The 18,019-nt window shown below is 39.3% G+C and overlaps 2 pseudogenes; both read left to right on the plus strand.

Annotated features, from left to right (window-relative positions):
- The first annotated feature begins 1,839 nt into the window (after positions 1–1,839).
- LOC143682767 (parafibromin-like) lies at positions 1,840–3,796 on the plus strand (annotated as a pseudogene).
- A 10,099-nt stretch (positions 3,797–13,895) lies between these two features.
- Positions 13,896–15,203, plus strand: LOC143683330 (ATP-dependent RNA helicase DDX18 pseudogene; annotated as a pseudogene).
- Positions 15,204–18,019: the final 2,816 nt, after the last annotated feature.

Below are 18,019 nucleotides of genomic sequence, written 5' to 3' on the forward strand. Positions count from 1 at the left end.
TTTACTAAGCCACACTAGGGGAAAATAATTTAGCTAGAACTTAGTTTTAAATTTCATTGGTAAGACCATTATAAAATTTTACTATAACTTTCCACAGGAAGCCACAAAGGGATACAACGGGATCTGAAATCGAATTACAGTCAGTTTCTGATCATGGGTACCTACATTATTTCTATACTGGCTTACCCTGGCCTTTGGAAAAATTGGCCTTGGGAGAAGCTGTGAAATAGGAATAGCTTATCTTAAATTCCAAGCTTACTATCTTAATCACACATTCAGCGAAATTACTAAGTATGTATTTGATGACACATCATTCTAGGCACAGGGGATACACAGACAACAAAGCAGAGTTCCTGTCCTCATGGGTCTTTGTTTAGTAGAAAGACACAATAATTTTTTTTTTTAAATATGGTACTAGGTAAATGATAAATGTTTTATGCAAAATAAATCAGGAAAAGGGATGAGAGCTCTCAAGAGAAAAAGACATATGAGCCGGAAAATGGATGAAATGAATGCATCAGCCTTGTGGCTAACTAGGGGAAGAGTGTTCCAAACAGAGGGAACAGCAAGTGTAAAGATCCTGAGGTAGGCATGAAATTGGCATGTGCGAGGAACTGCAAGGAAGCCAGTGTGACTACAGCAGAGTGAGCAAGAGGTCAAGTATGTAGAATGAAGTTAAGAGAGATAGTAGTTAAGAGAGATCAGGGGCTGGGTCACACAAGGTCTGGGATAGCCCAAGTTAGACTGGTAATAAATGCTGGTGATGAGACTGGAGGATTATTGCAAGAGAATGACAAAATCTAATTTGCCTTTTAAGAGGATCCTGTAGCTGCAGTTTGGGGACAAGACTATGTGGGGGTGGGTTGGAATAAAAAAATGGAAACAGGAGAAACAGTTATGGACTATTACAGGAATCCGGGCCAGAGCCAGTTGACCTGGACTAGAGATAGGATTTCTGAATGACCATGTATTGGGAATGAAAGAGAAAAATTAAGTATAACACTGGCTAAAGGTCTAATCCAGTGAGTAGTACTGTTTATTAAGACAGGAAAGACAAAAGAATTGGATTTGGGTAAGTGCGGATAAGCAATCAAGAGGTCAATTTTAGACATGTTAAGTGTGAAATCTTAGTTGGGAGAATCCCTCTACAGGCAGGTGCTTATTGTAGGCATGTGCTTGGGACACTGCTTGTCTTGATTTACTCGGCCACTTTAACAAAATACCACAAACTGGGTCAATTAGAACAAGAGAAATGTATTGTCTCATAGTTCTGGTGGCTAGAAGTCTGACCAAGGCATCAACAGGGCCATGCTCCCTATGAGACCTATAGGACAGGATCTTTCTTTGCCTCTTGTAGTTCCTGAGGTTTGCTGGCAATCTTTAGCATTCCTTGGCTTGCAGTTGCAGCATTTCAATCTGTCATCACATGACATTATTCCTTTTTCTGTTTGTCTCTGCGCCCAAACTTCCTATTCTTATAAGAACACCAGTCGTACTGGATTAGGGTCCACACGAATTTAGTTTGGCCTCATCTTAACTAATCACATTTTCAAAGACCTTATTTCCAAAAAGGTCACATTCACAGGACCAGAAGTTAGAACTTAAACATAATTGGGGGGTGGGGTGGGGTGGATTCAATTCAACCTACAACTCTTCTCCTATAAAAAAAAAAATCCCCTAGATCTCAAGAAGGAAAGTACTGTTAAAATTGTCATATGTCCTTGGTGGCCTGGGACATGTGGTAATTATTAGCTGCTGTCCCTGCTGCTGTGATAGGTGCTGGCGATTATTAGTGCTGCTTTTGTTGGTTTGCCAAGGCACTGTTGAGGTAAAAGACAGATGGTACGTGTGCTTAACATCTTGCAACAGTACAACATGCAGAAGAGATTGTGGTAAAGAGAGACAAAATGATTGTCAAGGAATTCTAAAACAAAAATGTTGAGACCAATTGTATGGTTTGGAAGCCTGGAATGAAAGTCCAACTGTATCAGTTTGAAACTGTTGTGTACCCTGGAAAAGTCATGTTCTTTAATCTTCATTCAATATTGCCTAGGTGAGAGCTTTTGATTAGGTAGTTTCCATGGAGATGTGTCTCCACTTATTCAAGGTGGAGTTGCTTATTGAAGTCCTTTAAGAGGGAACCAGTTTGGAAAAAAACTTCAGAGCTGACACAGACAGAGACCTTTGGAGAGGCAGAAAGAAAACATCCCCAGAAAGCTATTAAAATGAGAAGCTGGGAGAAAAAGTTAGCAGACATGGTCATGTGCCTTCCCAGCTGACAGAGAAACCCCCAAATCACCAGCTCTTTCTTGAATCAAGGTATTTTTTTCTGGATGCCTTAATTTGGACATTTTTATAGCCTTAGAAGATAAACTTGTAACTAATTATCTTTATAAAAGCCATTCCATTCTGTTATATTGCATTCTGGCAGCATTTAGTAAATCAAAACACCAACCCAGAAAGTACTGCACACTAGATTCTATCTTATTCATATTTAATAATTTGCACTTTGCTCATCCTGTTTAAATCTGTATGCAGCCACTAAGAACATTCCTGGGGTTAGAAGACCTGACTGAAGAAATGTACTTGGATATCCATGGTAAAACATTAACATCACCAAGTACAAACAGAAGTGCCCCTGGGAATAATAGGTCTTCAGCCACCTGCTGAATTTAAAGGAACAACAGATGAAGTTTTAGCAGAAGCAAAGAAAACATGAAATGAGTATGAGGAGTGTATCTGCCTTGATGAAGAGAGGTTGGCTGCTCACCAAGGAGGACCCCAAACCAGGGCTTGGACAACGTGAACAGATTATGGGAAAAATTGCTGTAACCATAGCCAAAAATGTGGCTAAGAAAAGATCTCCAATCAAGATTGATTTATATGATGATATTACTGCCTTTAAACGGAGGTGTTGTGTGGATACTGAAGTAGACCCATGATATTGTCAGCAAAGGGAGAAGATGGAGGACCAGAAGCACAAAAAAGAATGTTTCCATGAATATTTCTGCAATTCTTCAGTCTGTAGATGCAAAAGAAGAAGGGTGTGCTTCTGAACAGCAACCCTAATAGAGCACCTACAGATTGCACAAAAAAGGGTTTCAAAATTGACGTTATGGTACCTATGACTGATGTTATGGTGCCTACGACTGAAAGGGCACTGAAATATGTGACTGAAATATGAGCATCTGCCCACAAGACTCAAACTCCTGCAGCAAGCCAGTACTGAGACCGATTTCCCAGGTAAGACCTCCCCCAAACTGGAAGAAAGGATTTTGGATATTCATTATCATAATTCCAGCAGCAACTACCTCTTCAATATCCATGCTTAATGCAAAAGACCTTCTAAACCAACTGAAATCTGTTTTACCAGATGAAAAGAAGAAATAACACTGCCAATGAAAAAATGAAACTCTAATTCAGAGAAGAAAAGAACAGATGCAGCCAGAGGGCATTGCGATTAGTGTCAGTTTCTTATAGAGTGGTAGACTAGCCCCTTAAATGTATGCCTCAAGACAGGGCCAGGCTTGCGCTGTATTTGTACGTGGTCCTGCATGGCAGTTCAACGTTGCCCATGATTTTTGCTGGATGGCTTACCCATTGGCATATTTGCTAATGTTAAAGACTTTCATTTCAAGTATAATTAGGTTTTCCTGGATCCATATGTTCAGAAATGGGATGTCACAGTATGAGAATTCAGCTATCACAAATGTCATTTGGAGAGATGTGATTTCTTACAGTTCTGGGAAACACTGATAGGTACATGATAAAGCACAATTCCCACTTGAGATTCTGAATTATTTGTTTTCCCCTTTGTCTAGAAATTTGGATTAAGAAGCATGGTATACCTCGATCTGAAGGCCGAAACTCAAGCTTTATGAATTTACCAAGAACTTAAAACTGAAGAAGGTCACAAATTCATCTTTTATAAAATCTTATTTAATGCTTTGTGTTTCAAAGGGATGATGAAACACAAAGTATTTCTTTACAAGCAAATTTTTTTGGCTTTCATCTATATTAAAATATTTGCCTTCTAGTCTGTAATGGAGAATGTATATTTTTATAGAAATCTTTTCTCCATTGGTTAAATTAGCAATAGTACATATTGAATGCTTCTCAACCAGGTAATGTGCCTTGGATACAATTCCTGAATTCATCATCAGTATAAAATAATACACTCAGTATTCACATATATCTTTTATCTTATTGATTTTTTTTAATTAGAAAAGTTGTGGTTTACAGAACAATTACCCATTAAATACAGGATTTCCATATACCACCCTCCTAGAAAAATCTGGCTTGATGTGGAATATTTGTCACAATTGATGCTAGTTCATGTTTATAATCATACTATTAATAAAAGTCCATGGTTTAACTTAGGGTTCACTGTGTAATGTAGTTCAGTATCTTTATTATTATTATTTTATATTACAGTTCTGTATTGTAACTTCTCAGCTTCTTCTGCTGTTCTTCCCTGGATGCCGAGGAGCATTCTCCTGGCTCTCTAGTTTAAAAATAGCTGTTTCAGACAGTTCCTGCCTGTTTAATAGCTGTTTGGTAGGAGAACTCAGTTCTGGAGTTCCCTACTCTGCCATCTTCCCTAGAAGTCCCAGGATCCTATCATTGATTTACAAGGTTCTGATAAACAAAATCCAAAATGATGCTATTTTCTTCCATGAGATTCTTCTTTTCTCGCTCTGCCTCTCCAACTCAAAAGAATTTTGTCTACACAATTGCATAAGCCTGTTTTTCTTTTAGTCTCTTTATCACACTAAAGTTCTTAAAGTTTGTACCAAGTTATCATTCAGCTTTAAGATAGGCTTCAGGCCAGTGATATTCATGTAAAACCTGTTTCCAAAAAGGATTACAGTTCCATAATCCTTCAATCCAATTCTGAAATCCAGAAAGCTCAAAATAAATGTTTTTTTTTTTGTGGCAACATCTGTCCTGAATTGAAACGAAGTTCTTCATAGTCTTCATTCATTGTACTTTATATGACTACTTTTACATTTTCTGTAAAATATTATGTGAGATGCTGTCACATATCCAAATGGGTGAATTATGTTATATGTGGCCTATGTACTTATTACTCTCTAACATTGCAGAAATCGTGAATACTGAAGGGCCTTAGATAAGGAACGTGGACCTGTTTGATTTTTTTTTTTTTTCTTGAATGAGGACAAAAAGATTAATTCAGGACTGGAATTCCTGACCTTATCTACTCAGTGGTTGAGGTGATATTTTGGTTGTGGGCCCCTTCCTGACCATCTACACATTTCCCCATGAATGCAGTGATCCACTCAATAAACGGGTGATATTATCTTTTCTTCTTGCCCATTTCTCTGCCAGCTGAGTTTCTGCTTCGTAGCAGGCACGTGAGACCTTTTCCAAGTCTCTCAGATCTGGGATCCTCTCAGTCCCTAGGCAGCCACTATTGCCTCAGTATGAATCAAATCTCTCCTGGACAGTGGCAGCAGAAGTAGCCCAGAAAAAGACAGTGGTTGGAAGCAGGGCGTGAAGGAGCAACTGTCTATCAACAATAGACAGAGCTACACCAGGGACAATAAGGAAGCGGGAGTAAATGGACCACATGGCCATAGCTGGGGGCTCTTGATTTCAGTACTACAATCCAGGCTGGCAGGTCTTTGATTCTCTTGATAAGTACTTGCCCAATTGTCCACATTGTGTGGGAACAAATAAAAATGGAGCTTCTGTGACAAGTATTAACTTTTTCTCTTTAGGTCATATAATAGATTATTCATTAGCCATAAAAGTTCACATGGAACAAATATTTCCAATATTATTTGTATTTTATTCCCATATGAATTATCACTTTCATTTCTTTTTTGTCTGAAATGACCTAGAGAAAGTAGTGGGGAGGACATCAGTGACCTCCAACCAAGAACTTTTTAAGATGAAAAATTTGCTTTGGTAAAACAATAAAGACTAATTTCAAACAAAAATCCTAACTAATGGTGTGTTACAGATCAGCACCCAGAAGAAACAGATATGACAATTATGTCTTCTTAATTATTTGTATTGTCTCCATTTTCTCTACTTTCCCTTTGTGAACTATTGCTGCTTTTTTCTGCTCTGTTAGCTTTCAACTTTCCCTTGCCCACTGCCTTCCCATAGGGATTTTGGCTCTTGACATCAGCTTCAATGATTGGTCTTGGATATTTGATTGGCAATGAGGAATGGACTAAGTTTCTTTACATCATTGTTTATGCTTTACCTTCTGGTTTTACTTCCAACATCAAACGAAATGAGAGCTTGCTAGTTCTAGAGAAGAAATAGGAGATTTCTTTATCTCTCACAGCAAAGTAATAAATGAGAACCTCTGAAGTGTTGGCTTCAGTTCAGGGTACCACATTTAAAAATGACAAAAGGTTGGTGGCAAGAAAAGCTCTTAGGATGCTTGATGGGTTGCAAAATAAATATCTAAAGGACTTTGCAAACTTTGAAGTCTCTTGTTTCATGCAGTTACCACAATCTAGAATATTGACCCATTTTTCTCCTCATCCTTCAAAATGGAGTAAAAATACTACCTACTTTGTCAAGTTTCCCCTAATTCTCACTCACCACCCTAAGTGAAAATCAGTAGCTAAGACCTCTATGCTTGCACAAAACCTTGTGTCATTGCTGAGTACTTGTTTTACAGTCAGGCCTAACTTGTCCAGTCCCCCAAGCTGGTGTTTCCTCAGGGAAGAGACAATCTCTTATTCATTTTTCCATATTCTAGTACCAATCACAGTGACTTGCACAAAGTACCATTTTATTTATGTGTACTGAACGAAACTAGAGATGTTTGTTTAACCTGGAGAAAATAAGACTTAGGGGGAACATGAGAGCAAATTCAAATATATGAATCTGTCATTTAGAGAAGAGAGAACACAAAAGGCAATATTTGGATCAAAGTTGAAAATTAAAGATAGGGAGATCTTAAAGTGATATTTTATTAACAGAAAGACACCAAACTGGAAGAGACCACTTCAAAAAATCATGAGAAGAAAATAAGGAACCATTCTAAAAATAGAAGGGACATGTTAAAGTGACATAGGAGCCAGTTTGACAGGGCTCACATTGGTCAAACCTCGGGCAGTTTATATATCACCATTAATATTGAGAGTAAAGGAATATAACCCATTGAATAAAAGGAATCCATGAGTTCATAATGATAGAAAAATGACAATAACAACACCAAAAAAACAAGGCCGGAGAGAATAGGAAAAGTTCCTTACAAAAGCATTTCAACTAATAAATGTAGAAAAATCACCACTTTGCAACAATCATAATAATAATCTATTGAGGTAAGAATAATCGGTGGGTGTTAAAACCAATTGAGAAAAGAATTAAAAAGAAAGTATTGGTCCACAAATTATCTATTGATTTCCAAAAGGGAAAGATGTACCTTATGGTAGAGAAATCTGATGGATACAACTCAACCACTCACACATAACATCACCAATACTGGGAAAAACTGACACCCTGATACGATGCTGCAAAGGACAGACAGATACTGGCCAAGCATGCACTATCTAAACAGAAATCTTGGAGAGACAATCAGGGACAAACTGAGGGACATTCTATAGAACAATGGGCCTCAAATCTTCAGAATACCCATAATGTGAAAGACAAAGAAAGGCTGTGAAATGTTCCAATTTGAAGGAAACTAAAGAACCTGGCAACTGAATGCACATGTGATCCTGGATAGGATCTTGCATTGGAAAATAATTGCTCCATAGCACAGTTTGGGGACAATTGGTCTCATTTGAATATGGATTCTATATTAGATAATAATGTATCACAATTTTCATAATTTTGATAATTGCACTAGGGCTGAGAGAAAGTTATTTTAGAAAATACACTAAAAAATTCAGGGTTGGGATCACCTCTCAAATTACTTTCAAATAGTTCAGAAAAAAATATATACATATAAAGAAGAATAGAAATTTAGACACATGTACACACATATACATGGAAATTAGTTGTAATAATAATGCTAGCTTTTTTTTGTAGGTCTGAATTTTTTCCGGAATAAAATGTTTAATTTTAAAAATATCGCGAGGTCTCTTACTAGAGATGGTCAAGCAGACTAGATGACGTTCTGGGCGCGAAGGGATCTTTGTTTGGTTTAGAAGGCTGGACTAGATAATTCTGCGTGCTCTTTGACCCTTCAATTGTATGGTTTTTATCTTTTCCAGCTGCCTCCTCCCAACTTCTGTTTTTCTTCTCTCTTCATCTCCCCAGAAGCCTCTTCCCTTACTTTTACCCCTTTGTCAAGAGCTGACTGAGCTGAGAGCACAGAGCTGAGCTTGCAGATGTCAAAGGAGCTGCTGATGAACACAACAAGCCTGAATGAACGCAATATTGAACGAAGCCTCTAATCACTTCCTGTGACGGCGTAAGCAAGAGGTTAACCCAGACGAAGAAGCGCTTGCTCTTCCCGGTTCCATTTCCACCCTCGCCATGAAAGGGCACCAACAGGTCTTTCCACAGAGGTGGGGGACAGACATCTCACTGCCAAGGTAGCTCTGAACAGAAGGCCCTTGTAGTTTCATGGACCCAGGGCGCTGGGAAGGAGGAAGGAAGGGGAACCAGGAGTGGAAAAGCACTGAATAATGAATCAGAAAGTGGAGAAAAGTATCTTCAAGATTTCCCCTTTCTTCCCCCAATAAGGAGGTCTCAGCAGACGCAACTGAGGAAGACCTTGGGTTAGGAATACACGTTCTGCAAGAGCTTGACCAGCTTGCAGGGGAGCGGGGTGCAGGAAGGGAGAAGGGAGAGGGCAGGGGACCTGAGTCCATGACTGCAGCTCCCTTCAGAGACTGCAGTGCAGGGTTGTGCACCAAGCCTGTTTGGGGAGGGCAGCTTTCCCCGGTGAGGGCTGCCAGTTAAAGCCCCTGGGTCGGAAAAAATCATGCATAGGATTTTGTCCAGGAGCTGGACTCCTCACCCTTGTGTTCAGGGCCTGGCATTTGATAGAAGGTCCTCCCACCTCACCAACTGCATAATGCTACCGCTATCTAAGAAGAAGCCCAAAGGACAGGTTAAAAAACACGATATTATATTATATGTTATTCTTATTGCAAGTTTTGTAGTTACCAAGATTGCTGTTTAGACTACATTAGAATCACAGGCATCCTGATGCCCAACCTCTGAATGATTTGGGTTTTATCACAGAACAGAGCATCAGCATTGTGTCATCCCCTCCCCTTCTCTGATATATAGCCTCATTATGGTCGAGGAGAAGAAATTTAAATATCAGGGCTGAGATCTTGAGCAATCGTGTCATTTATATTGATCGCCTAATGAAAATTTATGGCATTTAACAGTGAAGAGATCAGTTGACATCGGGATGTTGGCTTCTGCAGCTGTGCTTCTGCCATTTCCAGGAAAGCCTGTCACCATACTTGCCCTTATGGTACATTTTAAGAATCTCCTAATTTCAGAGAGCACTAGGACTGGAGAAGGGCTGGGGACTTGAGTTCTGCAACTTTACTATCAGGTAATAGGAATAAAATTTAGATACAAGTAAGCACTTTGAGAACCCAATGAGCTGGAACGTAGAGTCCCCAGTAAAGGGAGAATGGGCACTTTACTTTATCCATTTGGGTAGATTATGCCTGTGATGTTTTCCTGGTGTCCTGCAGGTATGATATTTAATAGCAACTATATAAACTTCGAATAGGGAGGATAAATATGAGCATAGAAATAGTCACACAGTGATGAACAGTCAACACCTTTAAAAAAAAAAGCAGAGGAGTGGATCACATATTTGAAATGGGTGAAAATTGTGTCAGCTAAAGCACCTAGTTTTTAGTCATGAGAGGAAATAAAACTCCCGAGAAGCCATGGCGACTGTCTGACAGGGTGGGTGCGGACACCGATCCTGGCGACTACAGCCTGGCAATGAGTTTAGGAGTTTGACATGACATTGCTTGTTAAAAAAGAAACTTTCTTTCTCTTTGAAAATTAATCAAGAGGATGGGAAGGAAAAATGAAACACCTGCCCCAAATTCCCCACCCCATTATTTTGCAGAGTCCTTTGAGCTCTCAGCACATAAAAAGCCTGTGTAGACATGTCACCTTCTCAGAACGGCCCTCCCTGACTTTCTTATCAAAAATGGCACACACCCCGTGTCGCCCTGTAGCCACCCACTCTGCTTTGCTCTACTTTGCAGAGTGTATTCCTGCCTGAGGACAGCGGGCTGGCAGAGTGGGAAGGCGTACAAGTTGCCACTTCCCAGCTATGGGACCTTGGACAAAGTACATAACTTTTCTGCACCTCTGTTTCCTCTTCTGAAGAATGGGGATTTCAATAGTCCTCCTAGGACTGTTGTGAGTATCAAAGGAGTTAATATTTATAAAGTCCTTGGAGATGGGCTTGGCACATAGTCATATCACTGTGCAACTGAGCAGGTTGCGAAACGAAGCAGGTAAGCAAAATATGTTTGTTAACCTGTCTCCTCCATTGGAATATGAACTCCACAAGGGAGGGCCTCACTTTGCACTCTGTTGTATCCTCAGTGCTGAAGATGGTACTTGACACAGAGTATGGCTCTCAATAGATACTTCCTGAAGGCATGGTTGTTGGAACCATAGGCTTCTTCTGTGAAGTTGTCCCTAGTTTCACTCTATTGTTTCTCTTCCTTCTCATTTGAATGACCTTCTTTGGGTGTTTTGGCTTGTGCATTTGCTCGAAGACTCACTGAAAAGTTTTATGCCCAAAAATTCTCTGGGAATCTAATGTCATGAACACAAGTATTAATTTATTGAGATCTTACAGTTTAAATCCTTTATTTCCCCCTGACCCAAATATACTATCTTAAAGCAAATACTCAGCATATATTTTAACTGTAAAATACTGAGATGCTGTTTACAGAAGTACCCTAGGCTTGGCCATGAAGCATGTAGGCCAGTGGGGAACAAAAGTAAGATGGGAACAGACAAGGTTCCAACAATCAGGAACCAACTGGACCATCCTGTCTGCCTTGGAAGGGGTGGCCCACCATTCAAATCTTGGAATGAAAGGGTTCAAGCCAAGATGGCAGCTTTATGCAAAGGTCTTCTCTGGTAAACAGAGAACCACAAATGGACAGTGCAGACGCGGTTATAGCTGTGGTCAGGTGGGGGTCCTGTTCTCATGAAAAGGACCAGTAGGGAGATGCCATTTGAATTGAAGCAGGATAGTCAGCAACTGAGTTGCAGAGGAAGGGTACACCTTCAAGGGAGAGGGGGGTCTGGCCAAGAATTAGCATGTCATCCAGCCCTGGACATGTGGACTGCATTTTAGAACAAAGTCCAGACCCAGAAAAAAACTGTATAACGATTCAGAGGTCAGAGCATAGTTCCTGAGGTCACAAAAGCAGCCAGGGTTCTAGCCCTCGGCTCTGAAATGCCTCCTTTAACCCCTTGGTGTCAGTCTTTTCTCATTCCTTGGGATGGATTCTCATTTGCATCTGGGAAACCACATCCTCCAATTCTGGATTTTGTTTCTCAATACTTCCTTAGTACCCTCTTCCTTTCCATTTTCTCTGTTCTCTCTTTTTGAATAAGTCTACCTCCTGATTTCAGCCTCTAACTTCTTTTATTATTATTATTTCTCTTCTGTTTTTCTACTTTCTATCTCTTAGGAGTCTTTTGTCTTACTTCCTGGGCTAGTTCCTTAAATTTATCTTCTGGCAATGTTATGACTACTTAAATTTCAGCTTTCAAATTTTAATTTCCAAGAGACTTCCAGTTCTTAATTCATGAATATAATGTATGTTCTTGTCTCTCTCTGAGGATTTAATTATGTTTGGGGCTATTATTTTCTTCTGCTCTCTGTTTATTCGTTTCTGCCCATTTCTCAGCTGTTGTTACCAATATAAGAATGAGGCACTGGAGAGCTGAGTAAAAGCTCTCTGTGCTGGACTGGCCCGTTTCCTGGTTAATGTTGTGTGTGCTTATTGGCAGAGTTAGCCATTCTGTTGAGTGACCCTCAAATATTGGTGTCTATAGTTCTGTTCTCCTGCCCTAATATGTTTCTTCAGAGAGGAGGAGTCCTTTGCCAGTGTTCTGGAAAGATAATTTAGGCCAGGTTTGTGGTAGGGGGTCTCACCACTTGGTGTGTAAAATTTCACTGAATCCCTCTGCTTTCAGTCTCTAATTCCTTCACCACCTCACCCCACCTGGTGTTTCTGAGTCTGTTCTTTCTTTGGGAATTTCAGAAAGTTAACCAAATCTTTCCAGCAAATTCTAAAGTTCACAAGGATTAACCTACTGAGTGGTTTAATTTGAAAATCAGACTTTAAGAATCCTTTTGATGATAATGACTATAAAAGGTTATAAAGTTATAAAGCATATCAGGTACCTCTTTCTAATATAGAGAAAAAGTCACCTTCCACCATCACCCTCTTTTGCCTTCTTTTCTGAATATTGCTAAGCAATAATCTATTTCCTAGAAAAATCCAGATCATGTTGTCATATTGTTTAGCTCAACAGTGGTTATAAAAAGCATGTATGGTGACAGCTATTATGGGTTTCTCCACTGTATAAGAAGGCAAGACCACTGCAGTTTGGGGGACTTGACGCCATCTCTCCCACCCTCTCTTTCTGCTCTTAATAGCCATCTGCTATAAAGTGTGAATGGGTGCACATATTTCTACAAAACTCTCAAATAGTTTGCCTCCCTGGCCACAGCTGTGGTCCCAACTGAAATGAAACAGCCCATAAAGCTGTGGGGGAGAGGAAAGATGAAAGGGTTCCTTTTCCCTCCCTGCCCTAGATTCTGTGGACTCCTGGAGCAGAAGATGTGGGTGATCATTATCAACTATTTTAGTCGATATAAGTAAAATAATTTATTAACAAGCACATGAAAGGAGTGGCTACTCATTTCTGGACTTAGCAGTACATCTGACAAAACAGAATAGGCAAGGTGATTTAGAAGGAAGAACACTAAACTGAGCAGGATCTGGGCCTTCCTTAAATAGACAGATGAATTTGGCTTAAGGCCAAACAAACAAATCCTGCTCTGTTCCTCCTTTGGCAGTGACTTTTCCTAAGGGGCAAGGAATCAGATTTCTGGTCAACCAAGATTATGGAGTAAGATATCTCCAGGTGTCATTCCATCACAGAATCTTTGAATAACTAGCAAAAACTGGCAAATCAGCTTCCTGGAAACTCTGGAAAACATCTAAAAGGGTGCAGTAACTGGGCCAAATCAAGGAAACACAACTTTTAAAAATGATAGGAGAAGCTGTTGTGCCCTTACTGGAGAACAGAGATAAAAAAAATAGAAAATAGAAAAACAATAGAGAGAGAAGGACTTAGTGCCAGCCCCTATAGTAGAGAACGCTGTGGAGCTTTGGTGAGGGCGCTCAGCTGAGATCACATCTCATTTACCAGTGAAATTTCTGCACAAGAAAATCAAGAAGCAGAATCTGAAATTGTGGCGCCAAAACCTAAGGCTACAAGACTCATAACTCTGTAAGGATAGAGATGTGCTATTTTGAAGGCACCTCAGATGTGAGTCTACCAGAAATCCAAAATGGAGATAATACAGAAGAAATCGTAGATGCTTGGCTCAGGAAGGCCAATGATATTCCAGGTTTCCCTCTCAGCTGGGAAGGCACATGGCTACTCCATTAGCTTTCAGGTTTCTTCAACTGCTTCCCCAGGGGCATTTTCTTTATGCATCTCCAAAGGTCTCTGGTTCTGTGGGCTCTAAAGCTCTTTCCAAAACGGTTCCCTCTTAAAGGGCTCCAGTAAATGACACCATCTTGAACTGGTGGAGACACATCTCCATATAAATCATCTAATCAAAACTTACTATCCACAATTGGGTGAGTTGCATCTCCACGGAAGCAATAAAAAAGATCCCACCCAGCAATACTGAATGAGGATTAAAAGATATGACTTTTGGGGGATACACAACAGATTCCAACTGGCACATTCCTGAAGAAGCAGAAAATAATGTGGAGAATCCAGGTAATGAAGATGATGATAAAGTGCCCAGCTTGCCCCTGGGATTGACAGGACTTTTGAGAACATTTCATTTGCATTCCTAACTAATTTTGTCAATGAAGACAACCTTGAAGGAGATAAAAGGAATGGGCTTTACAAACATGACTGAAATTTAGCATAAAAGCATCAGAGCACTTCTAGAAGGCAGAGCTCTTCTAGCAGCTACAAAACAAGCAGTGACAAAACCTGGCATTTCTCACCCCTGCTGTTGAACTCATTGGTAAGTTAAAATGCATGCCCATAAATGGAACAGGAGTCCTTGTTCTCTCACCTACTAGGCAACTGGTCTTGCGACTTTTGTTGTACTTAAGAATCTAATGACTCACCACATCCACACAAGTGGGTTGATAACATGCAACAGTCACAGATCTGTTGAAGCACAGAAACTTGCTAATGGGATCAACATCATTGTGGCCACACCAGGTTGACACTTGGACCATATGCAGAATACCCCAGGGTTTATGTATAAAAACCTACACTGTGTGGTTATTGATGGGCTGATTGTATCTTGGATGTTCGTTTTGAAAAGGAATTAAAACAAATTATTAAAACACCTATCAATATGCACACAGACCATGCTCTTTTCTGCCACACAAACTTAAAAAGTTGAAGACCTGGCAAGAATTGCTCTGAAAAAGAAGCCATACATGTTGGTGTTGGTGATGATAAAACAAATGCAACAGTGGATGGTCTTGAACAGGGATACAGTATTTGTCCCTCTGAAAAGAAATTCCTTCTGCTCTTTAGATTTCTTAAGAAGAACTGAAAGAAGAAAATGATGATGTTCTTTTCATCCTATAAGTCTGTGAAATACCACTGCAAATTGCTGAAATACATTGATTTGCTTGGTCATTCATGGAAGGCAGAAGCAACATAAGCAGCAAACTTCTTCTTCCAGTTCTGCCATGTAGATTCAGGAATACTGTTATGTTCAGACATGGTAACTCAAGGGCTGGATGATAGTGAATTGGTCAGTATTACCCTCCAGATGCCTGAGGCCTAAATGGGAGAGGACATACCTCACTCATTTTGCCCCCAGAACTACTCTTCCTTTATTACTTGAAGCAATCCAAGGTTCCATGAAGTGAAGTGAGTTTTCCTGATCCAAAATTTCTGACATTCAGTTTCATCCTGAAAAATTGATCGAAAAAACTACCTTCCTTCGTAAGTCAGCCCAAGGAGCATGAAGGTCATAGATTCAAGAATAATTCCCATTCTCTGAAACAAATCTAACTTAAATTTGTCTCAGGTTGCTCTGTCATTTGGTTTCAAGGTGTTTCCTTTCATTGATCTGAATGTGAACAGCAACAATGGCAAATATAAAGAGAGGAGGTAGAGATTTGGCTACCAGAAAGTCAAGAAAATCTAGAAGTCCAAAATCTTCAAAAACATTAACAAGAAATCATCCTACAGTAAGTAGTTCTCTCACTGAAAATACACCTTCTTTTCATCCTGAATAACTTTGTCCCGAAATGTGTTTTTTTACCCCTTGCTCTAACAAAGGCACTTATTTCTATGATTTGGACTGGTTTAATAAGAGTATTAATTAACTTAGGTTGTAAGCACTGAGCACTCTTTATTTCCGGTAATCTCCTTCTTATTTGGGGGGCATAAAATAGTTTAATTTTTCTTTTTTTTTTTTTTTTTTTTATTAACGGAAAGAAAAAAAAGAAATTAACACAACATTTAGAAATCATACCATTCTACATATGTACTCAGTAATTCTTAACATCATCACATAGATGCATGATCATTGTTTCTTAGTACATTTGCATCAGTTTAGAGGAACTAGCAACACAACAGAAAAAGATATAAAATGTTAATATAAAGAAAAGAAATAAAAGTAGTAGTAATAGTAAAAAACAACAACAAACAAACCAACAAGCAAACAAAAACAAAAAAAAACCCTATAGCTCAGATGCAGCTTCATTCAGTATTTTAACATGATTACTTTACAATTAGGTATTATTGTGCTGTCCATTTTTGAGTTTTTGTATCTAGTCCTGTTGCACAATCTGTATCCCTTCAGCTTCAATTACCCATTGTCTTACCCTGTTTCTAACTCCTGCTGAACTCTGTTACCAATGACATATTTCAAGTTTATTCTCGAATGTCCGTTCACAACAGTGGGACCATACAGTATTTGTCCTTTAGTTTTTGGCTGGATTCACTCAGCATAATATTCTCTAGGTCCATCCATGTTATTACATGGTTCACAAGTTTATCTTGTCTTAAAGCTGCATAATATTCCATCGTATGTATATACCACAGTTTGTTTAGCCACTCCTCTGTTGATGGAGATTTTGGCTGTTTCCATCTCTTTGCAATTGTAAATAACGCTGCTATAAACATTGGTGTGCAAATGTCCGTTTGTGTCTTTGCCCTTAAGTCCTTTGAGTAGATACCTAGCAATGGTATTGCTGGGTCGTATGGCAATTCTATATTCAGCTTTTTGAGGAACCGCCAAACTGCCTTCCACAGTGGTTGCACCCTTTGACATTCCCACCAACAGTGAATAAGTGTGCCTCTTTCTCCGCATCCTCTCCAGCACTTGTCGTTTTCTGTTTTGTTGATAATGGCCATTCTGGTGGGTGTGAGATGATATCTCATTGTGGTTTTGATTTGCATTTCTCTAATGGCCAGGGACATTGAGCATCTCTTCATGTGCCTCTTGGCCATCCGTATTTCTTCTTCTGGTAGGTGTCTGTTTAAGTCTTTTTCCCATTTTGTAATTGGGTTGGCTGTCTTTTTGTTGTTGAGTTGAATAATCTCTTTATAAATTCTGGATACTAGACCCTTATCTGATATGTCATTTCCAAATATTGTCTCCCATTGTGTAGGCTGTCTTTCTACTTTCTTGATGAAGTTCTCTGATGCACAAAAGTGTTTAATTTTGAGAAGCTCCCATTTATTTATTTCCTTCTTCAGTGTTCTTGCTTTAGGTTTAAGGTCCATAAAACCACCTCCAGTTGTAAGATCCATAAGATATCTCCCAACATTTTCCTCTAACTGTTTTATGGTCTTAGACCTAATGTTTAGATCTTTGATCCATTTTGAGTTAACTTTTGTATAGGGTGTGAGAGATGGGTCTTCTTTCATTCTTTTGCATATGGATATCCAGTTCTCTAGGCACCATTTATTGAAGAGACTGTTCTGTCCCAGGTGAGTTGGCTTGACAGTTTAATTTTTCTTGACTGCTCAAGGTCAAAATGAGGAATATTTTGATCTTTGTTGTGAAGATACAATATTTTAATTAAAAAAAATTTCCCTCCAAATTTACTCATTGTTGTTAGGAGAATTCTTCCTGTACCTTTCTTTCCTGGTGCCTGAAAATTTTTGTGTCAAAGATGGTTTTACTACCTCGCTGTAAAAAGCAGGTGAGAGGATGTATTGGAGAGGTAATGAAGTAAATAGTCTTGATTTATTTTTTGGTTTTGGTTGTCTCTTGGTTTTTTTTTTTGCATGGACAGGAACCATGACTCAAACCCAGGTCTCCAGAATGGCAGGTGAGAACTCTGCCTGCTCAGCCACCGCGGCCTGCCCTGTCTCTAAGATTTTGACGATAGTTCTTGATCCTTTCCGGAAATGTTGCAGTACAAAAAGATAGAGAGATTTTGGAAATACCTTAGAAATATCTTAGGTTAAAGATGGTGTCATTTGTTTATATATGGCTGATTTTTAAACAATGTGTGTTTGGTTTTTTTTTTTTTTGCATGGGCAGGCACCAGGAATCAAACCAGGTCTCTGACATGACAGGCAAGAACTCTACCTGCTGAGATACTGTGGCCCGCCCTGTGTCTTTGTTTTAAATCAAGAAATACGTATTTTGTCTATGCTATTTGAATAAAGTGCTCCTTGCAGTCTTAACGTTTGGGGAGACAAATCTGGGCTTTTCAGCCTCATTTACACCAGTAGAGGTGTAATCTGCTGTTCTGTATTTGGTAACTTCACAAAGACCCTTTTTAAAAAAAAAAAAAACAAAGAGTAGGACACTCCTCATTCAAATTGTAAA

The sequence above is a fragment of the Tamandua tetradactyla genome, chromosome 5 (genome assembly GCF_023851605.1).
Source record: "Tamandua tetradactyla isolate mTamTet1 chromosome 5, mTamTet1.pri, whole genome shotgun sequence".
NCBI lineage: Eukaryota > Metazoa > Chordata > Mammalia > Pilosa > Myrmecophagidae > Tamandua > Tamandua tetradactyla.